Consider the following 10,244-nt stretch of genomic DNA (forward strand, 5'->3'; position numbering starts at 1 on the left):
AGCCCGACGTGAGAGCGTCTGCAGCTGGCGTCAGCGTTCGGAGCAGTTGCCCTGCAGACCCGCGGCAGGTAAGGGAAGAGATCATCGCCTTTTTCAGTGCCGTCAGATTCTATTCATTCTCTGCCTGTTACATTGCCAGTAACATTTCCCGAAGTTGAGGTTCTGGTAGAAGAGACGGCACTAACATCGGGGTTGTGACCTGTGCCTCACTGCTCCGCTGTGAACGGCCACAGTTACGCGGCCGCCATCTTACCTCCCGCCTATCCTCCTGCCAGCCCAAGTATCTTTGAAATATTCCATTAGGGGACTAAGTTTATCTTCATTTTGTTGGTAGAAAAGGTCTTTTTATTAGTAAATTGTGATGGTTGGCTGCTTCTGTGACAGGGACATAGAATAGTGCTATTGTTTTAATTTCAGAGGCAAATTTGCTGTTTGTAGCATATTTAGGCTGCCTGGAAATCAGTTAAACCTGCCTGTGCTCAACAGTACCCTACCGGCTTAAAATCAGCTGGCCTAGTTAATCCGAGTTTCTCTGATTTTTCACTTTTGCTGACCCACTTGGCCTCTTGAGGGAGCCAATACAGTACAAAACAAAACTGAGAGTCCAAAACGGGCCTAGTGAACTGATGTTTTGGGTTTTATGGTGCCCATTCAGTAATGTAGCAGGGGCCCCACCTCCCATCAGGCAGGATTGTGGTGGACTGAGTCCTCAGAGTCCTTCTCCCTCCTCTACGAGAGTCCCCAGTGGGTGTCTCAAATGTGAAGGCAACACGCTTTACTACCTTGTCCGTTTGACCACTTCACTGATATTTCATCAAAGGATATTGCTGGCAAATTCACAGACATTTTCCTTCCTCATCGCCATATTTGAGCAGCTGCTATCATCCAATAACACATTTGAAATCAGATTACTAAATCTTCATAAGAAGTCTTGCTCGGAGGTTACTGTTGTCATAAAGGCCAACACTGCAGTGAACAAACAAGGTTTGTCTTAACATGGCAACTGTCCAAAAATGCTAACGTGTTGATCAAACAACGTGGCTGATGGTAGCACTTTCGGTAGCAATAATTATTTTCCTTATTTTCATACTTTAACACACATTAATATGGTATGAGCAAAGATTTTACCCTTTGAGCACTTGCTGAACTCCATAAAGCAGCAAGCAATAACCAAAAAGTACACAACTATGTGATCTATGCAGAGGATCTACCACTACGTGGCCTCACTTTTAGGGCCAGATGTATGACGCGTACAATGTGCAACTCACATAATGCAACGTACAACAGTGTCTCAGACACTGTTTGCAAATCCAACGGGGTCGCAAATTGCATGCCTCATCAATATTTACGAGGCAAGCGCAATTTATGACCCCATTGGGAATGGCTAGCACTCACAGGGATGGTGGTCTGCTGGGGTCAGCAGACCACCATGTATGTGACTGCTTTTTCAATAAGGCAATTTTTTTATTCATTGTAATGACATAGATTGTTTCTTTCAAGAAGTCTATGTTTCTTTCAAGAAGTCTATGAAAAGATATAGAAGTTGGAGAGTGTTTTAATACTGCTTTGCTATTTTAAGTTTAATAAAAAATTGCGTTTTAGTTTAAATAACAATTTTACTTACTTAGGCAGATGTTGAGATATAGTTTACTTTAATGGTCTGGTGAAAGAATCCTGCAGAGTTTCCTCATCTTGCAACGTATGTTATTTATGTAGTAAATGGGTTAAGTTTTTAAATTAGTGTGCCTTTTATATATATTTTTACTTTGTTCATTTGATTTTATTGGTTAAAGTTGTTTATAGTTGTATTTTAATGTTTGGTTTTGTTGTAAAAGAAATCATCAGTTGAATCCTTTTATGGTAAATGCTATTTCATGTGGTTTTATATTTGATGTATGACATGTAATTTGATATTTTTGTATATATATATATATATATATGTCTATATATATATATATACTGGCAGCCCGTCCCGACGTTGTCCAGGAGTAATTAGGCTTCAGGGCTCCCGCTCGCCCCGAAGTTGTCCGTGGGTCCCCCGGAGCCTTCCTCCATATATTGCAGTATTATACCTCTCTGTTTACTTTGTACGCTTTTGTAACCTGCACACATAACTTTTTCCTCCTGTAATGCACTGTTTGGCTCAGTTTTTTAATGCTCTGTTTGCTTCCTCTTGCTACCTGCACACGTCACTTTTTCCTCCTATACCTCTATGTTTACTTTCTATGCTTTCGTAACCTGCCCACGTAACTTTTTCCTCCTGTAATGCACCGTTTGGCTCACTTTTTTAATGCTCTGTTTGCTTCCTCTTGCTACCTGCACACGTTACTTTTTCCTCCTATACCTCTGTTTACTTTCTACGCTTTTGTAACCTGCACACGTAACTATTTACTCCTGTAATGCACTGTTTGGCTCACTTATGTAATGCTCCGTTTGCTTCCTCTTGCTCACGATGTACGCTTTTGTAACCGGCACACGTAACTTTTTCCTCCTGTAATGCACCGTTTGGCTCACTTTTTTTAATGCTCCGTTTGCTTCCTCTTGCTCACGATTTTCATTTTTGCTTCATTATTCCGCCGCTCACCGCTCCTAAATAAATAATCTACCTCATCCGCCGCTCACTGCTTCTCCCTGCCTGTCCGTCGCTCCTCCCCACCTCTCCTCACCGCCTGTCTGCCGCTCCACACCACTCCTCCCCACGCCGTGTCCGCCGGTCCTCCTCGCGCTCCTGTACGCCGCTCCTCCCCGCTCTCCTCATGTCGGGCACGCACGTCTCAGCCGGCGCTTCTTCCAAGGGACTACTTTTTTTTCGGTAAATTTTTTAAATAACGTACATTTATTAAGTTTATTTAGCCTATGTCCATCTGCACACCCTGACGATTACAACGATGTATCAGGTGTGTGGATTGGCGCTGTGGTTCCCGAGTTTACCCGCCTCAAAGGTTCAAAGGTCTTCCTTTATAATAGTAGTATATATATATATATATATATATATATATATATATATATATATATATATATATATATATATATATATATATATATATACACCAAATAATTCCCACCACTTCCGGCGTGCGGCGAGGAAGGAACTCAGACCACCACAACAAGTCAGGCAAGATGTAGATTTTATTTGCGTTTCTTCAGCATGCAACGACGCGTTTCGGGCTTCAAGAGCCCATGATCACATTCAGCAAACATTGTGACCGTTGTGTTTTTATACATTTTTTTACATCAAATGTACACACCCCCTACACTGAGTGGACTGCAGGTCACATGATTGATAGGCATGAAAGAAAGACTACCGAATGGATATATGACTTTCCCAGGCTAATTTACAACGATAGAAGAAACAATGATAATAACCGCTTAAATGCGAATTTATATTCTGTGGCATATTGATCTTCTAATTGCAAATTTAAGGCGAGTTGATATACACCATTGAATTATAATTTAAAATAACAGGATGAATCCATATATACAAAATATTTCCAATGGTAAGCCCAGAATTATTCTACTGTGGGTCAATTTACACAACCTTAAGAAATTACTGCTTTGACCAATTGACATATTTCATACGTAAATTGCGCCATATGTTCATGCATTCAAGGTAAGAATTATGTGAATCCTACTGGACCATACATAGTGCAAAAAAATTCCTGCATAAAGTGCTGTTTCTTGTGCAAATAGTGCAAAAAAGTAATAGATGTAAAGTGTTCAACGTGCGATATGTGTTGACAAATTAGTCAATTAAAAGTTCATAGCTATAAATTACTATATACACATAAACATATAATTTCATATAACTCATTATTTAGATCAGTATTTGCCAGTGTCCATAGGACATATGGAAAGAAGCCATAGAATATATGTTATGTTTGTAAAAGTCAGTATAGACTATTTAAAGGACAGAGGAGAGTCATGAGAGCAGGCATGGCAGAGAGAATGTATGAATATATACATATGGGCTGAAGACCAGATGCAAAATCGCTACTTATTGTGCAGAATATCATCATCAAAATATAAAATTAGTTAAAAAAAGAAAAGAGACTTTTTGCAAAAAGTCCTTTTACGCACAGTTTTTTTGGCACAATAATATTCTACAGATATGTATACATATCCTCCGAGTTATTAAGACCCCTAGGCCATTTGCTGTCTAATTCCAATATAAACTTCGTTTCCAGCTGTCTTAGCTTTCTCTCTCTATTGCCTCTGCGTTTGGATTTAGGAACCGCAGCGATAACAAAATACGAGAGGCAGTTAATGTCTTTGTTGTGGCACTTAGCAAAATGCCTGGCCACGGGATAGGCAGCATCATTGTGAAGGATGGCTCTCAGATGTTGTAGGATCCTGACATGCACCTGTAGTTTTGTGCTTCCCACATAATTTAAACCACAGGTGCATGTCAGGATGTAGACCGCAAAGTCCGTTTTACAATTAAAATTCCCCTTGATGGATATAGGGGAAGTATTAAAAGGGGTCTCGAATGTAGATTTGTTACAACCAAATTTGCAGGCCCGACATGTGGTACATTTTTTGAAACCCTTTGTGGGTTGAAGCCATATTATCGGTTTTCTAGTCTCTGGAGAGTTTTTATCCAGGTCATTGCTCATGGATCTTCCCTTTCTAAAAGTTACAGCGGGGGGAATGGATAATCTTTCACCCAGGATGTTGTCAGTGAGGACTATCGGCCAGTGTTTCTGAACAATGGATCTGATTTTCCTTTCCTGACGTGAGTAAGTCAAAATTAATCTGGGATTATCAGAGTTGGTCTTTTCAGTGGTAGATTGGATGGTACCATCTTTGAATAAGCTGCTTCTGGGGCGTTCTTCTGCTCTGTTGATGGCTGTATTAATGATTTTGTTGCTATAGCCTCTCACTCTTAGTCTCATGCGCATGTCTTCAACACATTTCCTAAAGTCATCCTCATTGCTACAGATACGTTTAAGTCGCAGGACCTCTCCGTATGGTATGCTGGCGATGAGGTGTTTAGGAGGTACACAGACAAAATATCGAGTTTTAAATATCGATATACAATAATATCGAAGTTTAAATATCGATGGGACAAAATATCGAAGGTAAGTAATATCGACAGTCTTAATATCGATATTAGTATGATATCAGTAATATCGAAGTTTTAAATATCGATGTCAATAATATCGAAATAAATAACTTTGATGTTACTAATATCAATTTTTAAATAAATTTAGTGTATATTATATTGTATTTATTATGTTTTATTATTTATTTTTAATGTAATTTAATTAAATATTGTCTTTTACTACTGTAGCGGGCTGTGGGTTTATAGGGGAATAGGGTGGGAAGTAATTTAATCATGTTAAATTAATTATTAATTAGTAGGAATTATTAATTAATTAATTGAGAATTAATTTTTAATTAATTGATTAATGGAGAAATATGTTCTGTAGCGGGTTATGGGTTTATAGGGGAATAGGGTGGAAGTAATTTAATAATAATTAATTAATTATTATAAGTTTGTACAAATTTTAATTAATAATTAATTGGTAATTAATATATATTAATTAGTTAATTAATTAATATAATTTTGTACATATTTTTAATTATTGATTAGTTGGTAATTAATTAATATTAATTAGTTAATTACATTAATTATTGTAATTCTTTTATATATAATTTTTTGTTATTCTTAATTAATTAATTGGGAAAAATAATATTAATTACTAACAGCTAATGTGCTAATATATTTACTTTATTGTTAATTATTAATTAATTGGTAATGAAATAATATTAAATAATTTTGGGTAAAGGAGTATTTTTAGGGTTCAGGGTCAGTTTTCAGTTTTTGGGTAAAGGGGTATTTTTAGGGTTCAGGGTCAGTTTTCAGTTCTTGGATAAAGGGGTATTTTTAGGGTTCTGGGTCAGTTTTCAGTTTTTGGGTAAAGGGGTATTTTTAGGGTTCAGGGTCAGTTTTCAGTTTTTGGGAAAAGGGGTATGTTTAGGGATAAGGGTCAGTTTTCAGTTCTTGGGTAAAGGGGTATTTTTAGGGTTCAGGGTCAGTTTTCAGTTTTTGGGTAAAGGGGTATTTTTAGGGTTCAGGGTCAGTTTTCAGTTTTTGGGTAAAGGGGTATTTTTAGGGTTCAGGGTCAGTTTTGGGTTTTTGGGGTACAGGGATATTTTTAGGGTTCAGGGTCAGTTTTGGGTTTTTGGGGTACAGGCGTACAGGGTAAAAACAAAAAAAATTACATTAAATCAATTAAATAACATTAAAAAAATAAAATTACATTAAATTATTAAGTGTTTTATTTATTTTAAATGTATATGTATTCGTTTTAATTTTGTTTTAATATTTTTATTTAATATTTGTAAAATTATATGTATTTTAACATTATTTTTACATTATTATTAATACATTTAAAAAAACGATATTTTTAATTCCGATATTTTTGTACTACGATATTATTTTTTCGATATTTACCTTTATGAAGATATGATTCCGATATTTTTGATGTCGATATTTTTGTGCCGATATTTTTGTATTTCGATATTCTGTCTGTCGATATTATGTCAGACATTCGTTTAGGATGTGAGCTGTTACCGTGCAGTGTAATATTGCCAGCCGTACTTTTCCTGTGTAGGGTGCTTTGTAGTGTATTATTAACAATTTTTAGCTTGACATCCAGTAATTCTATTTCGGAGGTGTGAATGTGGGAAGTAAAAGTCAGGTTAAGGTTGTTGTTATTGATACTGTCGACGAAACACTGTGCGGATCATGTATCACCGCACCAGATGATGAAGACATCGTCGATGTATCGGAGATACAACACCATGTGTTGATCAAAGACCTGCCTGTATTGGTGCTTGAAGACCTGCTCCTCCCACCAGCCCACGTGTAAACACGCGTAGCTTGGGGAGAAACCGGCCCCCATAGCAACTCCCCTCCTCTGTTTGTACAAGATGCTGTTAAACAGGAAAAAATTGTTGTGTAAGCACCAATCTATTAGCTCTACAATCATTTTGTTGTGCACATACAATTCAATGAGTCTGGTGGCTAAGAAGTGTCTAACCGCAGCTAATCCTTGTGTATGATTGATGCTGGTATACAAGGATTCTATGTCTAAGGTCATTAGACATAATTCATTAGACCAATCTACATGTTTGATTTTTGTAAGAAAATCCCCAGTGTCTTTTACAAAACTTCGGAGTGTTTTAACCAGATCCTGTAAAAAATGTTCGATGTATTGACCAATGTTTTCGCTAGCACTATTTATGGCGGAAATGATAGGCCTGCCAGGTACAGGTACCACCTGCTTATGTATCTTAGGAATAAGATACATGGTAGGACCGGATGTTCTTTAAATAGAAATTTACTTTCCTCGTTGGAAAGCAAGCCTTCCCTTCTCCATTGGGCTAACATTTTTTGCATAGTTAGTCTAGCATTTTCGTATTCTTTGGAAGTGGCTTTCTGATAGCATTGCTCATTGCCTAGTTGTTTTTCAGCTTCAGCTATATACTGTTTTTTAGGCCATAACACAAGGTTACCCCGTTTATCGGATTTTTTAATCACGATATCACAGTTTTCACCAAGTTTTTTGACCAGTTTATCGTATGCAAGTCTTCTAAATGCAGCACCTAGATGATATTTGTTCTTTTTAGTGCTGACATTGAGTTGTTTAAGATTTTATAATCATGTCATGATAGGTGTCAATAGAGTCTTTCGGCATCAGGGGGACAAACGTGGACTTATTTCTGAAAGGACTTAAACCTTCCCCTTGTTGGATGAAGTCAATTTTACGCAGTCTGTCTTGGGTGGAAACATCAATAGGATCAAGTACTTGACTGTTGTTAAACTCCTCTTCCTCGAGGAGATCATGCATAGTTACCACCTCCTCAACATCAGCAGCCTGTAAAAACGGAGTTTCTTCAAATCATGCACAATGTTATCAGACGCACAATTTTGATTTTTGTCTGCTTTTAATGCGTAATGTTTCATAAGTTTGAGTTTTCGTATAAAGCAAAAAAACATCAATTCTGGTACGTGCATAGTCAAAGTTTTCTCCGGGACAAAAGTTCAAACCTAATGACAAAAGTTGCTGTTCTGCCTTGGTTAGAACTACATTAGTTAAGTTAATGACAGTGTTGTCTAGTTGCGTTTCTTCTTTCTCCAAAACGTTTTCTTTTTTGTTGCGGTTTTTAAGCCTTTTGCGCTGCTCTCTTCTGCGCTTATTCCTGAATTTGTGTCTTGCTTTTTTTGTGTCCTGGGATGCAATGTCTTCAGTCTCTCCTCGACTAAAAAATCGAGCTCCTCACTCATATTAAGGATTGGACGTTTTTGGGAAATCGTTTCCCCTGATGCACTTGAAATGCTCGAACCACTGGTTATTGACACAGTATCATCTTCATTGGCACTTTCAGCTTGTTCTACATTTCTTGTGGCGGTCGAGGTTTTGTCACAGTATTGTTTCCGTTTGGCCAAGTCATATTTTCTGGAAAACGTGAAGATTTGGCCGTTTTCATAGTCCGCCAGATCCCTAGCAAACTTATGGGCTTTTCTCGCCTTGATTTTGTCCTCGTGCTTTTTGAGTCTTTCTGTAATGTCAGCTTTGGTCTTATTGATATATTCTGTTGGTGGCAGTTTTTCAATTTGAGATGTAATTTCTTCCAATTCTTTCAATATTTCTATGCGGTCTATTTTGGCATATTTGCATAAAATCCGTACCAAGTTCATAGACGCCTGCAGATTACTCTCTCCCCATTCACGGAGCATTTCCGGATTCGGTCTATCGAAGCTCGGGGCCAACAGAATCCTCAGCCCACGGGGAACACGCCTGCTTTGCGTTATTCAGAAAGGGATTTGTTCTCCCACCACTTTGTAATTTCTAGCTTAGATTTTGCTTCGAAGAGTTTTAGGAGAGCTTTTGCATCACAATCTTTGTCAGGTTCTGGGGCTGGCTGTTGTAACGTATTACGCGCCCCCGCTGGTTGAATAGAAATCATGCTCTCTGCCGCTAGCTCCCTTTCTCTCTCCTGTTCTGCCCTCGCTGACATGGCACCCTGTGTAGTAAAAACGCTTCAAGTGTTCATTCAAACTGACACAAGTCAATTTTGTTTCTTGTCTTTGCCTGCTGTTGCAACTCCCTTCCTGATATTTCCAAAATGCCCCCACTCACCGGCGTGCGCAGTCTTCTAGCGAGCCCTCCGACTCGGTCGAACACGTACCGACGCTGGTTTGTTCTTTCCGGCAATCACTGGAATCAGGGAGAAGCCGCTGTACCAATTCCACCACGGATCCTGCAAAAATGCGGTATATATGTATATATATATATGTATTGACGCTCACGGGGAATGACCAAAAGCGGGAGGAACTCTCACACCACAACGGCTTTTCCCCAACAGCCTTTATTAGGAACAGAACGCTGCTTTCACCGGTAAGTGGGCTGCTTCAACCGGACGCGTTTCGGGCATCTCCCTTCCTCGGCGGCATACAGTCCCTGAGACACCATGAAGCTCCGCCTCCATATAGAGCCATATCGCAAGCCAGCGATTGGCTGATCTGTATGATCGGATTGCGTTGCTTTGTGGGAGGCGTAGTCAGTAGTTGCATGATGCTCGAATGCACTGATTTCAAAGCTCTGGATGAGCCCCAGCGTGGGCAGCGTGATAACGTCCTTGTTGCAGTGTCCCACAAGTGAAGCCACTGGATGTAGCTTCGTGGCCTCCTTCTCTTGAGTGGTTCCTTCCCAGCGGCAGGACGGCCGCTAATTATTGACGCTCACGGGGAATGACCAAAAGCGGGAGGAACTCGCACACCACAACGGCTTTTCCCCAACAGCCTTTATTAGGAACAGAACGCTGCTTTCACCGGTAAGTGGGCTGCTTCAACCGGACGCGTTTCGGGCATCTCCCTTCCTCGGCGGCATACAGTCCCTGAGACACCATGAAGCTCCGCCTCCATATAGAGCCATATCGCAAGCCAGGGATTGGCTGATCTGTATGATCGGATTGCGTTGCTTTGTGGGAGGCGTAGTCAGTAGTTGCATGATGCTCGAATGCACTGATTTCAAAGCTCTGGATGAGCCCCAGCGTGGGCAGCGTGATAACGTCCTTGTTGCAGTGTCCCACAAGTGAAGCCACTGGATGTAGCTTCGTGGCCTCCTTCTCTTGAGTGGTGCCTTCCCAGCGGCAGGACGGCCGCTAATTATTGACGCTCACGGGGAATGACCAAAAGCGGGAGGAACTCGCACACCACAACGGCTTTTCCCCAA

Source organism: Lissotriton vulgaris, chromosome 7, assembly GCF_964263255.1.
Source record: "Lissotriton vulgaris chromosome 7, aLisVul1.2, whole genome shotgun sequence".
NCBI lineage: Eukaryota > Metazoa > Chordata > Amphibia > Caudata > Salamandridae > Lissotriton > Lissotriton vulgaris.